This window comes from Taudactylus pleione, unplaced genomic scaffold (assembly GCF_031769625.1).
Source record: "Taudactylus pleione unplaced genomic scaffold, aTauple2 ptg000400l, whole genome shotgun sequence".
NCBI lineage: Eukaryota > Metazoa > Chordata > Amphibia > Anura > Myobatrachidae > Taudactylus > Taudactylus pleione.
In genome coordinates, this window is record NW_028284802.1 from 4,003,398 (window position 1) to 4,027,438 (window position 24,041).

General features: G+C 49.2%; 1 long non-coding RNA gene across 3 annotated transcripts in view; it reads right to left on the reverse strand.

Moving 5' to 3' along the window:
• Positions 1-24,041, reverse strand: part of LOC148506531 (uncharacterized) — a 555,606-nt gene that overhangs the window by 495,732 nt on the left and 35,833 nt on the right. The window lies entirely within an intron of this gene.

Here is a 24,041-nt window from a genome sequence, read left to right on the forward strand (position 1 = left end):
AGGCACCTCAGTTTAGTTTGGTGCCCGGCCGGCGTCGGGTGCACCTGTCGGAGTGGGGGCTAGAAGAGCCCCTGAAGCTTTCTTCAGTGCAGCTGTGGCTGCACATCTGGATGTACAGCATGGACAGTCAGTCCTGACGTCCATGCTGTCTTCCCTACACCCCCGCCGGTACCGAACCGGGGATGCTGGTGAGCATCTGGGGTCACAGCTAGCGGTGACCCCAGATGTTCCGGACCATGGCCGGACCCAAGGGGGACAAAGGTAAGCAGCGGGGTCCCGCGGTGGGTCCCCGCTGGTCACATGGTCCTAAGTCTCCAGGCAGGGGGCTCCCTGGGGACTGGCTGCAGCGTGGAGCCAGGTACTGAACCTGCGCTTTCCACTACCCCCTGGGACAGCGGACCGCAGCAGAGCGGTAGCGCCCCAGGGGTTAAATGCATGCCAGGGGAGCGCGCCTTCCCTGTCTCACAGCCGGTGCCTCCCCCACTGCACACAGCCCTCTCTGCACTGTGCTGACTGGTCCTGTGTCAGCGCTCCTCCCCCAGGCCAGCTTCTCTCTGCTCCTCGGCAGCCATCTTCTCTGCAACGCATGGTGAACGCTGCTGGAAGCCTGGAAGGAAGCATCGTGGTCTGGGTCCCCCCGCATACCTCTCCTCCGCTGTGGCTCAGGTCTGTGTATGCAGCGCTGTGTCCTACCAGGCCCTGTGTCTGTGTAGTTGAGTGATCAGCGCTGTTAGTGCAGGAATTGTTATTTCTCTGCATTGTATGTGACTGTGCTAGTGCTGCTGCCTGTAACTTTATCTTCTCAAAACTGTCAGCTTTATTACTGTCCCTGTTCTTTCTGCTAAAGCCCTTGCAGTGCGGTGCTGCAGGGTGGTCTCTCGCCTATTTAATACTTAATTGGTGAGAGAGGTCACATACGTGGTGCCATCATGTCTGAAAGTGATTTTCCCCTCCGGCTACAGTGTACCACGTGCAAAGTACCGTTAGCGGAGGGGGAGGGTAGCGCGGAGGGCCTTTGCCGGCAGTGTTTGTCCATGGCGCGGCCTATTACGGTTACAGCACCAGTACAGGAGCCGCCCTGGGCTTGTTTCGCTCAGGCGTTAACAGCTTTAGTGGGCCAGTTAGCTCCGCAGCCCGCGTTTACTCCGATGGGTTTGTCCCAGCAGTCTGTGGTGTCGTCACCCATGCAGGGGTTCCCACGACAATTGGTGGTACCCCACAGTCTCCCTATTTCCCTGCTCCCGGGTTCTCAGGAGCCAGCGTGGGTTAACTCCCTGACGAGTTCTGTACAGCACTTGTCGGATGTGTTGCAAGGGGAGTCTGTGATGCGGCCTCATAAAAGGCCGGTGGCGTCTCTGTCCGCTCCTTATGAGGATGACGAAGGGACGTCTGATGATAGGGAGATTCTGGATCCTTACGATCAGGAACCTCTCCATACTAAGGACGCTGATGCTAAGTCCAAAGTATATATTCCTGGACTTATTCGGGCGGTCCGCACAGCCTTGGTGATTGAGGACGAAGTTCCCCCAGCGGCTAAATCTAAGTATGCCTTTTTCAAAGATGTGAAGGGCGATGCCACAGTCTTTCCTCTTTCGGGTCAGTTGGTGGACCATTTAGAGGAGGTGTGGAAACAACCTGGCAAAAGATACCAGCCGCAGAGACGCCTGGCGGTGGCTTATCCGTTCGCGGATAATTATTTTGCTAAGTGGGAATCCCCTCCACAGGTGGATTCTCACGTGACCCGTCTTGTCCGTAGTGCCACATTGCCGATGCCATCCATGTCCTCCCTTAAGGATGCTACGGACCGCAAGGTAGAAATCTGCCTGAAGTCCGCTTATTCCCTTGCAGGGGGGGCAGCACGGCCGGCTATGGCCATTTGCTGGGTTGCCAGAGCGATGGAGCACTGGGCGGATTCATTAGAGGCTTCTTTTGATTCCGACTGTCCGGCCGAACAGGCGGAGTTGATTGGCAATCTCCGTGATTCGGCCACCTACATCAACGAGGCGGCTCTAGACATTAGTACTCTGGTGTCTAGAATTTCTTCAGCAGCGGTAGCTGCTCGTCGCACCTTGTGGCTGTGATCCTGGAAGGTGGACGCAGATTCCAAGAAAGGTCTGGAAGCGTTGCCGTTTTCCGGAGAAGTTCTCTTCGGTCCGGATCTGGATAAGATTGTGGCCACGCTGGCGGCAGCCAAATCTGCTTGTCTCCCGTCGGCCGCTGCTCCTTCTGGTTCTGGACCATCATCCTTTCGGTCATCTAGGGCCCAGGGCAGGCCCAAACCACAGTCGTTTCCTCGACAGGCTGGCCCTAAGAAATCGGTCAAGCCCCGGAAACAGGCATGGAGTACCAGACGTCCGGCCCCCAAGCCAGATGACAAGCCTGCGGCCTGACGGTCCGGGCCTCCCTTTGGGGGATCCCAGGGTGGTAGGCCGCCTCTGCAGTTCTCCCGGTGTTGGTCATTCACTACGACAGACACTTGGGTCCTGGAGGTGGTCTCCCACGGGTACGCCCTCTCCTTCCGGCACAGACCCCTGGCTCGATTCTTCACCACGGGTCTACCATCAGACCGGAACAAGGCTACGGAGCTGCGGAAGGTATTGCACACTATGCTCCAGGCTGGAGTTATAGTGCCTGTTCCATTCTCCCAGAGGGGCCAGGGTTTCTATTCAAATCTATTTTTGGTACAGAAACCCAATGGGTCATATCGTCCGATTCTCAACCTCAAAGCACTCAACAAGTCTTTGCGGGTCCCGAAGTTTCAGATGGAGACCCTACGGTCCATCATTCTGGCGCTGGAACCTGGGGACTACATGGTGTCATTGGACATACAGGACGCTTACCTGCATGTTCCTATTCTTTTGCGCCATCAAGAATTCCTTCGGTTTGCCATCCGCAGCAACCACTTCCAGTTTTGGGCGTTACCTTTTGGCCTGGCGATAGCACCACGTGTTTTCACCAAGGTGATGGCGGTCATGGCGGCTTCTCTGCGGCTGCAAGCAGTCCGCATGTTGCCGTACTTGGACGACCTGTTATTGGTGGCAGGATCTCCAGAGCTCCTGTTACACCACTTGGACCTGACCATTGCACTGCTGCAACGGCACGGCTGGCTAATCAACTGGCAGAAGTCCACTCTAATCCCGTCTCGGAGGATTCTGCATCTTGGAGCCTTATTGGACTCGGGACAGCAAAGGATCTTCGTGACGGAGGACAAGATCTCTGCTTTACAGTCAAGGGTGCGCAGTTGTCTGCACAGCCGCCGGGTGTCCTTACACTTGGCGATGAGGTTACTGGGCTCCATGGTGTCGGTGTTCGACATGGTGGAATACGCCCAGTTTCACTCCAGACCTCTGCAGCACCTGATCCTGTCCAAGTGGAACGGGCTGCCTCAGTCTCTGAAGTCCCAGACGATTATGCTCACCCCGGAAGTTCGCCTGTCCCTTGCGTGGTGGTTAAAGACGACCCACCTCAACAAGGGACGTCCGTTCTGGGTTCCAAATTGGGTCCTGTTGACAACGGACGCCAGTCTTCGGGGCTGGGGAGCAGTTTCGGGTCCACACTTGTTCCAGGGCAGGTGGACGCCGACAGAAGCGGAGCTTCCAATAAATATCTTGGAACTCCGTGCGGTCTTCAATGCTCTCCAGCAGGCACAGCGGTTTTTCCAGGGTCACCCGGTGCAGGTCCAGTCGGACAACGCTACCACCGTGGCCTACATAAACAGGCAAGGAGGAACTCGCAGTCGGGCGGCTCTCGTAGAGGTCTCTCGGATCCTGGTTTGGGCGGAGCGCAATCTTCCGGCCATATCAGCGGTCTTCATCCCGGGAGTGCTAAATTGGGAGGCGGACTTTCTAAGTTGCCAGGACGTTCATCCGGGGGAATGGTCCCTGCACCCGGACGTTTTTCAACTACTGGTGGACAGGTGGGGTTTTCCAGAAATCAACCTCATGGCGTCCCGGCACAACAACAAGTTGCCGGTGTACGGGTCTCTCACAAGAGACGAAGGGGCATCTCTGGTGGATGCTCTGTCCGTCAGGTGGACGTTCCGGTTCGCATACCTGTTCCCTCCGGTCTCCCTTCTTCCACGGGTAATCCAGAAATTCAAACAGGAAGGAGGGATGCTCCTGTTGATAGCTCCCGCGTGGCCCAGACGGCACTGGTTCTCAGACCTTCAGGGTCTGTCCGTGGACAGTCCTCTGCGGTTGCCGCTACGACCGGACCTTCTGTCTCAGGGTCCTTGCCTTCACCCGGACCTGACTCGGCTGTCTTTGACGGCGTGGCTGTTGAGACGGCCATGCTGAGGTCCCGGGGGTTTTCCAGCTCTGTGGTGCGTACCATGTTACGAGCTCGGAAACCGTCTTCCGCGAGGATATACCATCGCGTGTGGCATACGTTCTTCCAGTGGTGTCGACCGAGAGGTTATGCACCGCGGGAGTTTCGTCTGTCTCGGATTCTCGCCTTCCTGCAAGCGGGACTAGATCATGGGCTTCGCCTTGCTTCTTTGAAGGTACAGGTTTTGGCCCTATCTGTCTGGTTTCACCGTAGGATTGCTACAATCCCGGATGTGCGCACCTTTATGCAAGGTGTTCTCCGTATTCAGCCGCCCTTTGTTCCACCTGTGGCGCCTTGGGATTTGGCTGTGGTCCTGAGGGCTCTCCAAGGACCGCCGTTTGAACCACTGGGCTCAGTGGATATTAAATGGCTAACAGCTAAGACTGTTTTCCTTCTGGCCATTGCTTCGGCCAGACGTGTTTCTGAGTTAGGGGCTCTTTCTTGTAGACCCCCTTTCTTGGTTTTTCATGGGAACAGGGCAGTGCTCCGCACTCGGCCCGAGTTTCTTCCCAAAGTTGTTTCCCAGTTTCATGTTAACGAGGAAATAGTTGTTCCGGCCTTTAACTAACCGGGTCTTTCCGTGGGTGAGGCCTCTTTGGATGTTGTGCGGGCCTTAAGGACTTATGTTGACCGCACTTCTTCGTTTAGGAAGTCGGACGCTTTGTTTGTCCTCTATGGCTTCTGTAAAAAGGGTTGGCCTGCTTCAAAGCAAACTTTGGTAGCCTGGATCCGTATGGCTATTTCTGAAGCTTATCTTCATGAAGGCCTGCCGGTTCCTCCTTCTGTGAAGGCTCATTCCACTAGGTCTGTGGGTCCTTCGTGGGCAGCTCGACGTGGTGCCTCTGCAGTCCAGATCTGCAAGGCTGCTACGTGGTCATCTGTCCATACCTTCGTGAGGTATTACAGGTTTGACACCTTCGCCTCTCAGGATGCTTCCTTCGGGCGGCGGATTCTCCTTTCAGCACAGGAGCGTCCCCACCCTTAAAGGATACTGCTTTGGGACATCCCCAAGGTATCCTGTGGATACCCTATGGACCCTGAAGTAGAAAATATGAGATATGGTAAGAACTTACCCTTGTTATCTCTATTTCTACGAAGTCCATAGGGTTCCACAGGACTCCCGCCCTGTCGCACCTGTGCTGCAGATGGGCTTTGCTCTGGTCACCGGTTTTCTGTCTCCCTCTGGTGAGAATGTGATTCTTGTATGTGTCCAGATCTTTGTTCTCTCTCTTCCTTATCCTCCTCCGGCCTATGGCTTGGTAACTAACTGAGGTGCCTTGGCCCGGGGGCGGGGTATAGGAGGGGGACCTAGTGCATCCTGGGAGGCTGAAAGCTTAACTCTTTGGTGCCCTGCGACTGACGTCACACCTATACCCCAAGGTATCCTGTGGAACCCTATGGACTTCGTAGAAATAGAGATAACAAGGGTAAGTTCTTACCATATCTCATATTATTTCTAGTAGAAGTACAGGTAATGTCACAATAAGGACATAAAATCAAGTAAAAACTTGCTGGGACACAACAATTCCAATTCAACCATTTGAAAAATCCCCAAAGGTCACTATAAAAATGTTATTAAGCATAATAAGTTATTAAATTAGCAATTTTTTTTGTATTTTAGTATGTTATTAATATTTCCAATAAAACACCCACAGTTTATCAGAAACACATAACAGCTCCTCTGTATGACGTTCTCCATTGTTAGATCCTGGACCTCGTGAACTAACCACATTCAGGCTGTCCCTCCTGTGATTACCAAGTGACAGGAGCATGGTGCTGCAGGGTAATGTCACAGTGCACCACCCGGCTCCCTGTGGCTGTGGAGGAGCTGTGTCACGACTCTAGGAAGTTGGCCTCCTGTGATGAATCAGACTCTGTGGGCTGGGACTGTGGTAGAGAAACTGAGGAGGTTTCAGAAAGCTTTTCCTCATAGGAGAAATAAAGTAATAACCCAAGTTGATGGTAAATAAAACAGGGTTTTATTGAGAAACAGGGAACTGGTTAGAATGATGTATAGAAGCAGAACTAATAGTCCAGAATGAAGGGCAATGACTTTAGCACGTGAGTCCTGAGAATCTGTAAGTAGAAGGTAACCGCGTACTTGGAGTAGGACGACTGGTGCTAGAGTATAAAATCCACGACAAGCAGGACACTAGTCAGATGACACTGAATTATCCTCACTAGACGAATGCAGGAATCCTGAGTCCGAGTCACCGGGGTTTGCCCAGCAAGATGAGACGGGAATCCTAAGTCAAAGGTATAGAGGTATATCCAGCTAGACTGTGATGACTTTGGCTTGCGATGAGTGTGGGTCTTTTGAGTACACAAAGGTGCGTCAAACTCCGGGTGTAGTACAGTGAGATGTGTCACAGAGATATGGATGGAATGTGCAGGTATGCGTCTTTAGGTGCTCCGGGTTAGTACCCAGAGTAGCGTCTTTAGGTGCCCCGGGTTAGAACCCAGAGTAGCGTCTTTAGGTGCTCCAGGTTAGAACCCAGAGTAGCGTCTTTAGGTGCTCCGGGTTTGTACCCAGAGTAGCGTCTTTAAACAATGGAGCAGAACACATAGATACTTAGGTAGTCTAAGACTAGAAGGAATCAGGAGTCAAATACTAGGACTTGAGAAGACATTGTATAGGCACTGAATGAACATCCGTGAAGGGTTTATGTAGGCAGTGCCTGTTGCTGATTGGCGACTGATTCCCAGCAGATCTGAGAGCTAGATGGCGGAAGCAAGATGGCCGCGCCCATGAACCGGCGCCCTCACTGATGGTATTGAAGAATGACGCATTACTGCACAGGAAGTATCAGTCAGCACAGGAGCGAGAGTTTGAAAATGATGGGAGTCGCGCTCAGCGCCAGTGAACCGAAGGCCGGAGATACGTAATGCCGCAGAGCGGACTTTGCATCGGGACCTGGTGATCACATTCTGGACAAGCTGGTATTTTAGTGTCATTCCCTGGAAAGTAACACTTGGATGTGGTCAGTAGCCCCCGAACCCTCCTTGTGGCACCTCTGATGCCAGAAGAACAGCAAAGGTGCCAAATGGCAAATGATGCAGGAGGTGTCCTGAGTCTCGGACTAGTTTCACTACTATATTGAATCTTTATCAAGAATCAGGCATCAGCAGTTTCAGCCCACCCAGCAGCGGCACGGCTGTCATCCTCCCTACCAGGATGACGAAGCCAGCGAGCTTGCTATAGCCGGTCTGGTAACCTCTTCAGTAAGCTCCTAATATATCCGGAGTCCAGACCTTCGGCATCACACCATGACAGATTGCCGCTTTTGTGACACACGTCTTTTTGCTGGTAATTAATAGTCCTTAGTAAGGTTGGGTCATACAATTGCAGCTACAGACTTGAATAATAACTGTGGGACTTTACTTGCCAGTACCAACTCGCACCTTTAAAAAATGCGAGAACTTATGAGTAGGATTTTATCTAAAACTCAAACCCTATTACATTTGGCCCCAAATCTTAATTCGTCCTCTACCTTGAATTATGCCTTTCCAAAAATCCCCCAAATCCAAACCTAAAGCAGAAAAGTGGTCCTAACGGAAAGTGTCAGAAAAAACTGGCAGTTGGAACTTTAGATTACTCCCAAGTCCTCATTTTAATTTTTTTGTCTTGACATTTGGTGTGCAGCACTGAGCAACAGTTCTACCCTTCCATGCAATATTTCAGCTCAGTAGGTCCAATAGCTTTTGAAGTGTAACCCCTTAAACATCATGCCCACCCCCTCAGGAATTCTCTATGGGAGAATTCCGTTTTTTTCGAGTCAGCCTACATATAAGTGCTTTGCAGGTGCTGGATTAGGTCACACAGGGGAGAATTGTGTAAATATTGTTATGTGAGACTGGAAGAGCAGCTTTCTCCTGACTTTGTAGAAGTTTTGCAGGCTCAGTCTAGTCCCTTGTGAGTATATTTACTAAAGTGTGTGTTTTTAAAAATGGATATGTTGACCATAGTAACCAATCCGATTGTACCTGTTATCTTCTAGAAGGTGCTAGATAAATAAGTAGAATGTCATTGGTTACTATAGGAAACCATCTCCAATTTAAAAAAATGCAACTTAATAAATAACCCCTTAAGTATCTCACAGATATGTGATATTAGTTGCATCAAACAACACCAGCTACTTGGTTACGTCAGCAGGCACTCCAGCAACATTCCTGATGTAAGATGACGACAACAGCATAATTTTGTAGATTTTAATAACAGAATACAGCCAATTATCATCTGTGAAGAATTGTCCTTAGTTTGTTAAGATGTGGAAAGCTGTCAAAATAAAAACAAATTAAACATTAAAAAACACAATTTTCTTGAATTATGTATTATTACAATATATCTGAACAAAAGTAGTGGAATAGGTTATTCAAATATTTTTTTTTCAATATTATTTTTTTAATTTGTCTTGTGGGCTGGGAGTTTGCTACATCATACATTTGTGCATAAACTTTGCATTGGTGGGATACCTGTGTTTTGTTCTTTCAATGTTGGCTTGAGAAGACTAAATAGTCCAACAATTGCCTCCCTCCTGGTATAAATTATTTAAAATATAACATGTTTTTAAAGAATAGTTATCCTAAATTGTCATTCTAATACTTTTTTTAATTTAAATTGCTAAACTTCAACACATTTTTACACAGCCCTTCTAACGGATGTAGATAATTTGCCCGCTTTTGGGATATTGGCCGTCAAAATCCCGTCACCTGAATCCGGAACCACGGCTAAAGACAGACGCCAGAATCCAGACCTGGTATGAGTTGCCGACGCCTGAATCCTGACAGCCGGCATCCTCAACGATGTTACAGTATGAAAGTACAGTTTTATGCCGCGGGGGGAGGAAATTAGATTTAGGCACCATGGGGGGGTTAGGGTTAGGAACTAGGGGGAGGGTTCGTTTAACGCACTAAGGGGGGAGAATAATGTTTAGGCACTAATGGGGAGGGTTATGCTGATGATTGGGATGCTGTTGTCTGTCTTTTGACCGGCGGCATGCCGTCTCACACCCCCTACACGTACACTGGAAAACAGACAAGAAAACCAGAACAATAATACAAACACACACAAGCACTCATCACAATGTACTTGCCGTCTGCTCTGCGCCAGTACTGCTCTATGCCGGCCTTAAATGTTCTTTTTCGTAGACCGGACCCTTTAAATCCCGCCGTTAGGCTGGACTGTGAGCTCCTGGCAGCCCTGCAACAGCTCCTGCCAGGTGACGAGATGACAAAGAACAGAAATTTAGACCTATAAACATATTCAACTGACCACAAACTTCCTACTGTAGTTTGCAGAAATATTTTATTTATTTATTTATTAACAGTTTCTTATATAGCGCAGCATATTCCATTGCGCTTTACAATTATAAACATTAATAGAACAAAACTGGGTAATAACACACAGATATATAGGCAGGAAGGCCCTGCTCACAAGCTTGCAATCTAGTTAAGTAGGCATTGATACACAAGGATAGGTGCTATATATTGAGTTTTGGTCCGGCCAGAATGCAGAGTTTCTTGGTTGGCTGCATGATCCAGTCACACAGGATTGTCGGCCAAATGTCAGGAGGATGTGAGAGAAAGACAATGTGTGAGGTTATGTGTGGACTGTGAGAGGGGATGTAATAAGACATGGAAGCTATGAAGGTTATGTGGGCAATTCTGGGATCTGATAAGCTTGCCTGAAGAGGTGAGTTTTCAGGGATCGCTTGAAGGATTAGAGGTAAGTCTTATTGTGCGTGGTAAGGCATTCCATAGAGTGGGTGCAGCCCGAAGAAAGTCCTGTAACCGTGAGTGGGAGCAAGTAATGCGCGGGGATGAGAGACGTAGATCTTGTGCTGAGCGGAGAGGTCGGGTAGGGAAATATTTTGAGATGAGTGAAGAGATGTATGTTGGTGTGGTTTGGTTAATAGCCTTATGTGTGTCACGAGCAGGGTTTCTCAGCATGCTGGCCGACAGGTATTACCAGTGAGGACACTATGGTAAGGGGAGTCTGGCAGTGGCGCTGGTATCTGGTGGGGTGCATTGGCTGCACGTGGTTCTGTGCGGGCATACTGTCACTCTGGTCTGGTTAGGCCTGGTGGTGCTTCTGTTCCACTCTGGCATGGGTGCCGCCATCTTGTCTCCAGTCTTGTGACCTAGTTGCCCTATCCTGGTGTGTCACATGCTCTCTCTGGCCTGTCACAGTGCAGCACTGGGTATTTAAGGGAGTGCCGAGCTTCCTCTCATTGCCAGTGCAACGTGTTTCTCAGTGAGAGCTGAGAGAGAGAGTTCCTGTGCTCATTCACCTGTCTATTGGGATCATTACCTAGCCTGCTTCACCCTGCCTGTTCCAGCCCCGCTGGCTCCTGCCTCCTCCTCCTTTGCCTCTCCCTTGCCTGAGTACCTGTGTCAGCTGTTACCCTGCACCTTGCCTCCACTTACAGTTTCCCTGGACATTATTTCTCAGCCTGCAATTCATTCCAGCCTGCAACTCACTTCAGCCTGCCATTCACTGCAGCCTGCCATTCACTTCAGCCTGCCATTCACTTCAGTCTGCAACTCATTTCAGCCTGCAACTCATTTCAGCCTGCAACTCATTTCAGTCTGCCATTCACTTCAGCTTGCAATTCACTTCAGCCTGCCATTCACTTCAGCCTGCCATTCACTTCAGCTTGCAACTCATTTCAGCCTGCAATTTATTTCAGCCTCACAAACCCTGGAATACTGGACTACCTTCTGCTATCACTACCTGGACTTTTTCCCAGTGCTTCACTACAGTTTCCCAAGTGCACTTTAGTGCTATACCCAGACTTTTTGTTTTTCCACATTCATGTCTGTTAAGCCACTCATTAAAAACTCCACGTTTATTTTTAAATCTGCTTCAGTGTCTGCTCCTATTACCACCCCGGGCCCAAAACAAAACCAGAACCTCACAATGTGTAAGTAAGAGTACTTTGTATTGAATATGGTAGAAAACCGGCAACCAATGGAGGGACTGACAGAGCGGGGCAGCAGACGATGAACGTTTGGCAAGGAAGATAAGCCTTGCAGCTGCATTTATAATGGATTGTAATGGTGATAGCCTGTTTTTGGGAAGACCAGTAAGGAGACTATTGCAATAGTCAATGCGGGAAATAATAAGTGCGTGGATTAGAGTTTTTGCAGTGTCTTGTGTGAGATATGGTCGAATTTTGGATATGTTTTTTAGATGTATGTAACATGATTTTAAGACAGATTGAATGTGGGGAACAAAGGACAGTTCAGAGTCAAGGATGACACCAAGGCAGCGAGCTTGTGGGGCAGGGAGGTGTCGAGTTATCAACAGTGATAGAGAGATCAGATTGGTAACTGTTTCTGGCTGGTGAAAATATAATTAATTCTGTTTTAGAAATATTAAGTTTCAGGTGGCGAGATGACATCCAAGATAAAATGGCAGAAAGACATTCAGTGACACGGACCAATACAGATGGAGATAAATCTGGTGAGGATAGGTAGATTTGAGTATCATCTGCATACAGATGGTACTGAAATCCAAAAGAGCGGATTAGTTTGCCAAGAGAGGAGGTATAGATTGAGAATAGCAGAGGACCTAAGACTTAGATGTCGAAGCTGAATAATTGGCTGAGACAAGTTCAGTTTAAAATTGAATCGCAGCGACACCATCTTGCGACTGGCCGCAAGACGCCATTTTGCGAAATGGCTGCCTAAGTGCCATTTTAGATAAACTCACATTTTAGTACATGTGGCGATAATACCATTAGCATCATATGAATGCATCTGTGACCATTATCATATGTTACGGTGATTCACTAAAAGCCTATTTCATTACTTTACATATTATAAAGGATATATTCCAGAAATGGCTTTATAGTATTGATAAGCAAGTGGCAAGGTGACAACTGGTTTGTGTAGATAAGTTTCCTGCATAGTGTTTGCTCACTACGGGTGGTCTGGCTAGAATGTCTCTTGTAGTTTGCATTTTCACACAAGAGACTGACAGAGGTATTTTCCCTTTGAACACAGGAAAGGTGGGGGGGGGCTGCTGACAGGACATGTAGAACTATCTAACCCAGCATGCCACACTGCTAAAATGTTCACTCAGTAAGAGACAAATGCATTTTCATACACACATTAAATATGTCTTTATACCAAACCCTGAATACCCACACATTTCATATTCATACATAAGGTTCAATAAGCTTTAAAGTGTATGATTCAAGAAGGTTCAGTTAGTTTAAATGCTAAGAAATAAAGATATTTGTTAACTAAGGAATTATACAAGATAAACACGTCATTCTTGGAGTTGTTCTGATGCGTACTCTTTCCACAGTTTCCCGGTGCTATCGGTGAGGAGATCGCATTATGCATTCTCGAGTTATGGACCGCAGAACCTACAAGCAACCAAAATGTATATTTTAGATTCAACTGTTAGGATGCTGAAGAAGGCGTGAGGAGGAAGACCCCTAGCTGTTAGAGGCAGGGAAAGTCTATTTAAACCAGCCTGTTAGATGCACTGTAACAGATGCTTCACCTCTGAGAACCAATGATATCAGCAACAGACATACCCCCCCAGTATAAACAAGACAAAAGGTATAAGTATGGGTGCACGGACACTATTTGGGAGTCTTTGTGCTGAATGACGAGGGGTCTCTTGCTGAAGCCTATCTCTGGGTCCAGAAGCGCCTGCGTATGTATACTGTACTTGTGGTCTGTATGATTTACTTTTGCGCCTAAATTGTGTCTTGATCAATTGCGTGTAACTGTCTGAACTTTTACCTGAATATCACTTGTGCTTTGGAACCACAGGTTCTATGTCTAAGTCTTTATTTATGGTGTGACTGCGTACGCAAATTAGCGTCATCTTTAGAGGTTTATAGGAAGGATTTTAGAATGTACAGGCAGGGGTACATAGAGGTTCTGATCCAATATTGTTAGATGGGGGCTCATCGAGTGAAATCACTTACCTACTCACACGGCACATACGTCTAGCGATATCTCAGCAAACGGTGGAGTGGCCACATGCAGGGTTTTCCTGCAACCGCTTTGTGCTGAAAAGTCACTATCCGTTTTCGTGTGAGCAAAGGAAGCTGACTAGTATCCAGGGACAAGAAAGGACAAAGTTTGTTTTCCTTTGTTGGTAGAACCTAGCGTTTAAAGGGGTGCCGTAGTATTGAGTATGCGGCTAAGTCGCAGTTTTGCACACAGAAAAGATGCATCTTTGCGTACGCAGTTAAAAAGCCATTATACATTGTGTGGTAGTCGCATTATTGTGTATGCGACTGGTTGCACAATAGCGTATACGTACTTCCGGTTGTGCTGCTTGCTTTCTGCCAAATCACACCTTCTTCTTAGTGCCACTAGCTCCGCCACTTGGGCTCAGTGAGGTGGACCAAGGGGTTCGGCTTCTATAAAGTCCTCGTCATTTACAACAGCATAACCTGTACATAACTCTCCAGTGTCAGTTTGTCTATGACAACTCCCATCCATGTAAAATGTCACATCTACATTTTCTAAAGGTGTATCACATATGTCAGATCTTGCAGTAAAGGTCTGATTCAAATATTCCATACAAACATGAGCATCAGTATACCTGCAAAACACACCTTCCACCAGCGACTCACCTCTCTCCACCCCTTGTGCATCCTGAGGCACATATGGCAAATACATTGCTGGGTTTAACGTACTGAACCATTTAATGGTGTTATTTGCAGGTGCTATTAGAGCTAGTTCCCATTTTGTGAACCAAGCTGAGGAAACATGTCTGGTTTGGGTAGAATTCAGCAAAGCAGATACAGCATGGGGTGTATAAACAATCATATCATGGCCTAATACTACATCCTCACTCTTACTGACCAAAAGAGCAGTTGCTGCTACACTTCTTGTCCAAATGTGCACTGTAGTATGCCAAGGGTCTACTAGCATCAGCATGTTTTTGTGTGAGGACACCTGCTGCGCAGCCATTAGCCTCCGCAGAATATAAATCAAAAAGTTTTTCGTAATCTGGTATTCCCAATGCAGATGCTCTTGTCAGACTATCCTTAAGGTTAAGGAAAGCCTGCTCTGTTTCCTCAGTGTGTGTGACACAGTCGGGTTTTGAGGAAGAAACTAAGGACCTTATTCAGAGGCGGCCGTACGGTCTACGACCGCACGGCCGCCTCGAATTTGGCCAGTTCGCATACGCACGAGGGAGCCGGCTCCCTCGTGCACATGCGTGAGACCTGCTACGACCGACAGCACTGGTCGCAGCGGGTCTCTTTCCAAAGGGGGCGAGCTGTCGATGTTGATTGACAGCTCGCCCCGTTTGGAAGGCGGGCCGGGGGGGTGGCAGCCCAAACGGAGGCATTCCCATGGGAACGCCTACCGTTTGGGGGAGGCCCCACTGACATCACAAGTGATGTCAGTGGAGAGCTTCCGGCTCTGACAGAGCCAGAAGATCTCCGGGGCTTACGGCAAGTGAGACCCTACCCTAGGGTCTCGTCGTAAGCCCCGATGGTCGCTGACCATCGCGAACATCACCCGAGCGGTCGTTAGAGCTGTGGGTGTAAACCCACAGCCTAACGACCGCAAGAGAGGCGGGCGGTCAGGATGCAAGCGGCCGCCCAGTTTCTAAGCGACCGCTTGCATCCTCCGACCGCCTCTGAATGAGGCCCTAAGTCCTGCAATGGTAAAGCCAAAATAGAAAAACCTGGGATCCACATTCTGCAGTATCCACACATTCCCAAGAAGGTACAGATTTGCTGTTGATTTTGCGGCAGTGTCACGGTCTGTATGGCCTGTATTCGGACGGTAGCCAAATGTCATAGGCCCTGGGTTAGACAGTGTCCCAAGTATTTAACCTTAGTCTGGCATGGCTGTAATTTGTCCTTAACAACCTTGTGTCCTGTCTGTGAGAGATGAAGCAACAGTAGTTTAGTATCATTTAAACATGACAAATGAATCCGAGCACAACAACAAATCGTCTACATATTGTATTAGAACAGATCCATTGGCAGGTTGAAAGGATTGTAAACAGTTGTGTAAGGCCTGGGAGAAGATACTGGGGCTGTCTATGAAGCCCTGGGGAAACCGTGTCCATGTTTATTGTACCCCTTTGTATGTGAAGGTGAATAAATACTGACAGTCAGTTTGAAGAGGGACAGACAAGAAGGCAAAACAGGGGTCAATAACAGTAAAATGGGTTGCATTTGGTGGGATCTGCAAGAGAATGATAGCTGGATTTGACACTACAGGGAATGGCTCTCGACTACCTTATTAACCCCTCTAAGGTCCTGTACTAGCCTATAAACCCTCCCACCACTCTTCTTCATAGGAAAGATGGGACTGTTGGCTACACTAGCTGTACAGACGAAAATCCCCTGCTGGAACAATCTCTCAATTATGGGATACACCCCTAGCTCCACCTCTGGTTTTAAAGGGTACTGAGGGATTTTTGAAGCCTGTCTTCCCACCTTTAAGTTGATCATTACAGGAGCTACATTTGCCATTAATCCAGTGTCTTGTCCATCTTTGGTCCAAAGGGAACCCGGTATTTGAGATAACATCTCCTTTATCTGTGATGGACTTTGCTCTAGGATGGTAGAGTGAAGCATTAACTTTTGTGGAGTGTCCAATATATCCCTTTCCTCATGCGCAACTCTCTCTGGGATATCTAAAAATATACCATCAGGGGTACAATAAATGACACATCCCATTTTACACAACAAATTCCTTCCCAGTAGGTTAGTACTATCATTACAGGTTCATCCCTAGTACTCCCAGTTAACCTGACTGGCTGTAGACTACAGGTGTGACCTGACCCCTAGAGCTGACTGTCCTGCTCCAATAAAGCATGTACTGCCACTATGCAAGCAGGCAATTGCTGGAAGTTTCGGGATGTTTTGGAGCTCTCTGGTTAGGTGGTCCCTGTTTCCTTGCTTTACAGTCCCTGATTGGGTGTCCCTTCTGATTGTCGTTATAACACCTTCGTGGTGGGTATGGTTTGAAAGGTTGTTGTTGTGTGGGTTGGGGAGTGTGGAAAGATAATGGCTGAGGATGTGGATGTGGGGGTTGTGGCTGTGTGTGGAATGTGTTCTGAGGCAAGGTATGTTGATATGTATTTTGTTGCAGAGTGTGATGTGTGTGGTATGGCTGTGTAATTTGTGACTGCGCAGGATATGTATTGAGAACTTGTAGCTGCGCAGGTGAGTAGGTGTCTGGTGCTGTGGATGCATTGTTTCAAGAGCTTGAATGCTAACAGCCATTAGCTTCTCACTCTGTGTTTCACGCTTCCTGAGGATGTTTTTGTCATATTCAATAGTAGTTTCCCTGAGGGTGTCTACCGTAATTCCCCTCCACCCAGGATGTGAGGTCTGAACCCTGGTCTTTAGATTGTCTTTAAGACCATCCATAAGTACTGTTATGACCATTTCCCTGTGGTGTGCGCTATCTTTTATGTCCACTATCCCAGTGTACTGGGTAATAGTCTGCAGCGCTCTGGTGAAATAATCTTCTGCAGACTCACTCTCCTTCTGCTTAATTGTAAAAATGTTACTCCAGTTAACTACCACTGGAAAATACACAGCCAATTGGGTGATTATGCAGGTTATGTTGTCCTGATTACTTTCGTCAGTTAAGGGACTATCTCCATCCAATACACAAGCCGTGATAAACTTTTTCACATTGGTATTGTGTGGAAGACATGCCCGTAATACCACTCGCCAATCTTTGTTGGTTGGCTCATGAGCATTACCTAAATCTTGTATAAATCTCTGACACTTTGCTAACTCTTTTCTAGGGTCAGGGAAATCGGTCATTATGGAATGTAGCTCCGCTCTCGTCCATGGACAATGCATTGCTCCCTCCCTTGTAGGTACACCACCTGTGTCCGGATTCCCTTTGGGAACTGTTTTTGTCCGGACTGGATGCATGTCTACCACACCGTTACCTTTGGCCTTTTTACTTGGGGGGGTTCTGTCTATTACTGCAATGTAGAATAGTATTTCCACCAGCTCCCGCTATGGCTTCTGTGGGTGGTAGCACTTCTGCTACTACCATTGGTGAGGCCACTTCCTGTACCTGCTGTGGAGGAACATTTAACATTTGAACTGCATGAGAAATGGCTGACATTACAACAGGTTCATCATCTGCTTCATAAACATTTTCCTTATAATTACTCAGGAGAGGGTACAAGTTACTTGTTACATTGTTATCATTTTTGGTATGGGCTGTATCTTCACCTTCCACCGCATAGGGCGGTGGAGGTGCGCCTGCACTACTAACTGTACTTTCGGCAACGCTACCTTGACGTGCGTACACACTCCCTTGTGGCGCGCACACGACGCTATTTAGCATTACATGCACACCGCTAAGCCACATGTTCCCCTCATGCTGCCACAGTTTCAAGCAATCGTTATATTTTACTCTTTTCTTCAGAGATTTCACCACACAGATGCTATCTCTAACATTGTTCAATATTTCCACATCAAAACTGCCAATCTTCGGAAAAGGTTTCACACACTTCCTCGTCAACCCATACATCACAGTGCGTAGTTGCATACACTCCGTACTTTGTATGCATTATTTGCCGTGCGGAACCTGTTGGTCCTTCCAAAAGCAGCGCATTATCTAACATTTCCACTGTTTGTTTAGCACCCATCTTGGGCCAAAATTCTGAACTTTTCAATAGAGATTTAGACTGGTGGACGAATTCACAGCCTGCGTCCACTCACCTTCACCTACTGTGTACAACCAACTCGCTAATCATTACAGTCAACCTACACAACAAGCAGCAGAATGCCGCCTATACAATAACCTGCCTTCCGGATATGGAACACACAGTACCCCTAACCAAATCCCTTTTCAAGTACTTTCCACTGCTAGAATTTAAGAGTTCCAATAACCCTTTCCCTTTTCAGTGATTTCCTCTACCACAACTCAGTTCACAATCACGGTCTGCCCCAACCGTGCGGTTCAATCGCAATGCCCAAAGAATCTAACTGATCAATGGATTTTGCGATCACACTGAGAGCCGATTTTAACTCTAGGGAACACACAGTACCCCTATTCTGCAATACACCTGCTATGTGTACCCTAGGGAACACACAGTACCCCTAGCAATAGGGAACACACAGTACCCCTAGCAATAGGGAACACACAGTACCCCTAGCAATAGGGAACACACAGTACCCCTATTCTCATCTCAAATATACGTCTATCATGCACCTTTTCTGCACAGAAAAGAAATGACTTTTTCTCAGATATGGCAGTATGAGTAAGAGACTCAAAACAATGTAATCATGCTATCAATACAACAATGCAATCTTAAACAATTTGTTTGAACAGGTGGCAGCAATACCGTAAACACGTATACGCTATTGTGCGCCTAATCGCATACACAATAATGCAACTGATACACAAAAGTGCAGAAATAAAAAATATGAGATATGGTAAGAACTTACCCTTGTTATCTCTATTTCTACGAAGTCCATAGGGTTCCACAGGATACCTTGGGGTATAGGTGATGACATCAGGCATTGGGCACCATAGAGTTAAGTTTTCAGCCTCCCAGGATGCGCTAGGGTCCCCCCTCCTATACCCCGCCCCCGAGCCAAGGCATCTCAGTTACGTACCAAGCCATAGGCCGGAGGAGGAGAAGGAAGAGAGAGAAAAAAGATCTGGACACACACAAGAATTACATTCTCACCAAAGGGAGACGGAAAAACCGGTGACCAGAGTAAAGCCCATCTGCAGCACAGGTGCGACAGGGCGGGAGTCCTGTGGAACCCTATGGACTTCATAGAAATAGAGATAACAAGGGTAAGTTCTTACCATATCTCATATTTTCTACTTCAGGGTCCATAGGGTATCCACAGGATACCTTGGGGATGTCCCAAAGCAGTATCCTTCAAGGGTGGGGACGCTCCTGTGCTGAAAGGAGAATCCGCCGCCCGAAGGAAGCATCCTGAGAGGCAAAGGTGTCAAACGCGTAATACCTCACAAATGTATGGACCGAGGACCAGGTGGAAGCCTTGCATATCTGGACTGCAGAGGCACCACGTCGAGCTGCCCACGAAGGACCCACAGACCTAGTGGAATGAGCCTTCACAGAGGATGGAACCGGCAGGCCCTCATGAAGATAAGCTTCTGAAATGGCCATACAGATCCAAGCTGCCAAAGTTTGTTTTGAAGCAGGCCAACCCTTTTTACGGAAGCCATAGAGGACAAACAAGGCGTCCGACTTCCTAAATGAAGAAGTGCGGTCAACATAAGTCCTTAAGGCCCGCACAACATCCAAAGTGGCCTCACCCACTGAAAGACCAGGTGAGTTAAAAGCCGGCACAACGATTTCTTCATTAATATGAAACCGGGAAACGACTTTGGGAAGAAATTCAGGACGAGTGCGCAGCACTGCCCTGTTCCCATGAAAAATCATTAAGGGGGTCTACAAGAGAGAGCCCCTAAATCAGAAACATGTCTGGCCAGAGCGATGGCCAAAAGGAAAACAGTCTTAGCTGTTAGCTATTTAAGATCCACTGAGCCCAGTGGTTCAAACGGCGGTCCCTGGAGAGCCCTCAGGACCACAGCCAAGTCCCAAGGCGCCACAGGTGGAACAAAAGGCGGCTGAATTCGCAGAACACCTTGCATAAAGGTGCGCACATCAGAGATTGTAGCAATCCTACGATGGAACCAAACAGACAGGGCAGAAACCTGCACCTTCAAAGAAGCAAGGCGAAGCCCATGGTCCAGTCCCGCTTGCAGGAAGGCTGGCACTCTAGACAGATGAAATTCCCGAGGTGCATAACCTCTCGGGCAACACCACTGGAAGAACGTATGCCACACACGATGGTATATTCTCGCAGAAGACGGTTTCCGAGCTCTTAGCATGGTTCGCACTACAGAGCTGGAAAAACCCCTGGACCTTAACATGGCCTTCTCAACAGCCATGCCGTCAAAGACAGCCGAGTCAGGTCCGGGTGAAGACAGGGACCCTGTGACAGAAGGTCCGGTCGTAGCGGCAACCGCAGAGGACTGTCCACGGACAGACCCTGAAGGTCTGAGAACCAGTGCCGTCTGGGCCAAGCGGGAGCTATCAACAGAAGCGTCCCTCCTTCCTGTTCGAATTTCCGGATTGCCCGCGGAAGAAGGGAAAATGGAGGAAACAGATAAGCGAACTGGAACATCCACCGGACGGACAGAGCATCCACCAGAGACGCCTTTTCGTCTCTTGTGCGAGACCCATACATCGGCAACTTGTTGTTGTGCCGGGACGCCATGAGGTCGATCTCTGGAAGACCCCACCTGTCCACCAGCAGTTGAAAAACGTCCGGGTGCAGGGACCATTCCCCCGGATGAACATCCTGTCAACTGAGAAAGTCCGCCTCCCAGTTTAGCACTCCCGGGATGAATATTGCTGATATGGCCGGGAGATTGCACTCCACCCATACCAGGATTCGGGACACCTCTACGAGAGCCACCCGACTTCGGGTTCCTTCCTGTCAATTTATGTAGGCCACGGCGGTAGCGTTGTCCGACTGGACCTGCACTGGGTGACCTTGTAGAACCTGATGTGCCTGCTGGAGAGCATTGAACACCGCGCGGAGCTCCAAAATGTTTATTGGAAGCTCTGTTTCTGCCTGAGTCCACCTGCCCTGGAACAAGTGTGGACCCGAGACTGTTCTCCAGCCCCGAAGACTGGCATCCGTTGTCAACAGGACCCAATTCGCCACCCAGAACGGACGACCCTTGTTGAGATGGGTCGTCTGCAACCACCAGGCTAGGGACAGGCGAACCTCCGGAGTGAGCACCATCGTCTGCGATTTCAGAGACTGAGGCAGTCCATTCCATTTGGACAGGATCAGGTGCTGCAGAGGTCTGCAGTGAAACTGGGCATATTCCACCATGTCGGATACCGACACCATGGAGCCCAGTAACCTCATTGCCGAGTGCAGAGACACCCGGCGGCTCTGCAGACAACTGCGCACCCTCAACTGCAAGGCAGAGATCTTTTTCCCCGTCACAAAGATCCTTTGCTGTCTGGAGTCCAATAAGGCTCCGAGGTGCAGAATCCGCTGAGACGGGATCAGGGTGGACTTCTGCCAGTTTATTAACCAGCCATGCCGTTGCAGTGCCGCAATGGTCAGGTCCAAATGACGTAGAAGGAGCTCTGGAGATCCTGCCACTAAGAGAAGGTCGTCCAAGTACGGTAACATGCGGACTCCCTGGAGCCGCAGGGAAGCCGCCATGACCGCCATCACCTTGGTGAAAACACGTGGTGCTGTCGCCAGGCCAAAAGGCAACGCCCGGAACTGAAAGTGGTCGTTGCGGATTGCAAACCTGAGGAACTGTTGATAACGTAAAAGAATAGGGACATGCAGGTAAGCGTCCTGTATGTCCAACGACACCATGTAGTCCCCAGGTTCCAGCGCCAGAATAATGGACCACAGGGTCTCCATCCGAAACTTCGGCACCCGCAAAGACTTGTTGAGAGCTTTGAGGTTGAGAATCAGACGATACGACCCATTGGGTTTCTGCACCAAAAAGAGATTGGAATAGAAACCCTGGCCCCTCTTGGAGAATGGAACAGGCACTATAACTCCAGCCTGGAGCAGTGTGCAAGACCTTCCGCAGTTCCAAGGCTTTGTTCCGGTCTGATGGCAGAACTGTGGTGAAGAATCGAGACGGGGGTCTGTGCCGGAAGGAGAGGGCGTACCCGTGAGAAACCACCTCGAGAACCCAAGTGTCTGTCGTGGTGACTGACCAACACCGGGCAAACTGCATCAGGCGGCCTCCCACTTTGGGATCCCCCAAAGGGAGGCCCGGACCATCAGGCCGCAGGCTTGTCATCTGGCTTAGGGGCCAGACGCCTGGTACTCCAGGCCTGCTTCCGGGGCTTGGCCGATTTTTTGGGGCCAGCCTGCCGGGGAAAGGATTGTGCTTTAGGCCTACCCTGGGCCCTATAAGGCCGAAAGGACGATGTACCTGAACCGGAAGGAACAGCAGCAGACGGGAGACATGCCGATTTGGCTGCCGCCAGCGTGGCTACAATTTTGTCCAGGTCCAGACCAAATAGAACTTCTCCATTAAAAGGCAACACTTCCAAGCCCTTTTTGGAATCAGCGTCCGCCTTCCAAGATCGCAACCATAAGGTGCGACGAGCAGTTACAGCTGCCGAAGAAATCCGAGACGCCAGGGTACTGATATCTAAGGCCGCTCTGTTGATATAAGTGGCCGAATCCCGGAGATTGCTGTTCAGCCGAACAGTTCGAATCGAAGGACGCCTCCAAAGTGTCAGCCCAGCGCTCCATAGCTCTGGCAACCCAACAAATGGCCATAGCCGGCCTAGCTGTCCCCCCCCCCGCAAGGGAATAAACGGACTTTAGGCAGATCTCCACCTTGCGGTCCGTAGCATCCTTTAGGGAAGACATGGATGGCATGGGTAATGTGGCACTACGGACTAGGCGTCACATGAGAATCCACCTGTGGAGGGGATTCCCACTTAGAAAAATAACTATCTGCGAACAGATAAGCCACCGCCAAACGCCTCTGCGGCTGGTATCGTTTGCCAGGCTGTTTCCACGCCTCTTCTAAATGGTCCACCAACTGACCCGAAAGAGGAAACACTGAGGCGTCACCCTTAATATCCTTAAAAAAGGCATATTTCGATTTGGACACCGGAGGATCTTCGTCCTCAATCACCAAAGCTGTGCGGACTGCCCGAATAAGTCCAGGAATATATACCTTGGACCTAGCATCCGCCTCCTTAGTACGGAGAGGTTCCTGGTCAGAAAGATCCAGAATCTCCCCATCATCAGACGTCACGTCGTCGTCCTCATAAGGAGCAGACATAGACGCCACCGGCCGCTTATGTGGCCGCAACACAGACTCCCCTTGTCACACATCCGACAAGTGCTGTACAGAACTAGTCAGGGAATTAACCCACGCAGGCTCCTGGGAGACCGGGGGAGGGGAAATAAGGAGACTGTGGGGTACCATCAACTGCCTCGGGAAACCCTGCATGGGTGACGACACCACTGACTGCTGGGACAATCCCATCTGTGAGAATGCGGGCTGCGGAGCTAACTGGCCCACCAGGGTTGTAAGCGCCTTGGCGAAACAAGCCCAGGGCGGCTCCTGTACCGGTGCTGTGACAGTAATATGCCGCGCCAATAAATAACACTGCCGGCAAAGCCCCTCCGCGCTACCTTCCCTCTCCGCTATAGGTACTTTACACGTAGTACACTGAAGCTGGAGAGGAAAGTCACTCTCAGACATGATGGAAAGTATGTGACCCCTCTCACCAATACTTGTTAGTAAAGCGAGAGACCACCCTGCAGTGATAAGGCTGACAGTAAGAAATTAAAAGTACAAGCAGCAGTGCTAGCACAGTCACATACAATGCACAGCAAATTAAATCCTGCACTATCAGCGCTGATACTCAACTACACAGACACAGAGTCTGGTAGGACACAGCGCTGCATACACAGACCTGACCAAGCGGAGGAGAGGTATGCGGGGGGACCCAGACCACGATGCCTCCGATCTTACACTTCCAGCAGCTTTCACCATGCGTTACAGAAGATGGCCACTGAGGAGCATAGAGGAGGCCGGCCTGGGGGAGGAGCGCTGCCACAGGGCCAGTCGGCGTGTGCAGAGAGGGCTGTGTGCAGCGGGGGAGGCGCCGGCTGTGAGACAGGGAAGGCGCGCTCCCCTGGCATGCATTTAACCCCTGGGACGCCACAGCGCTACTGCTCAGC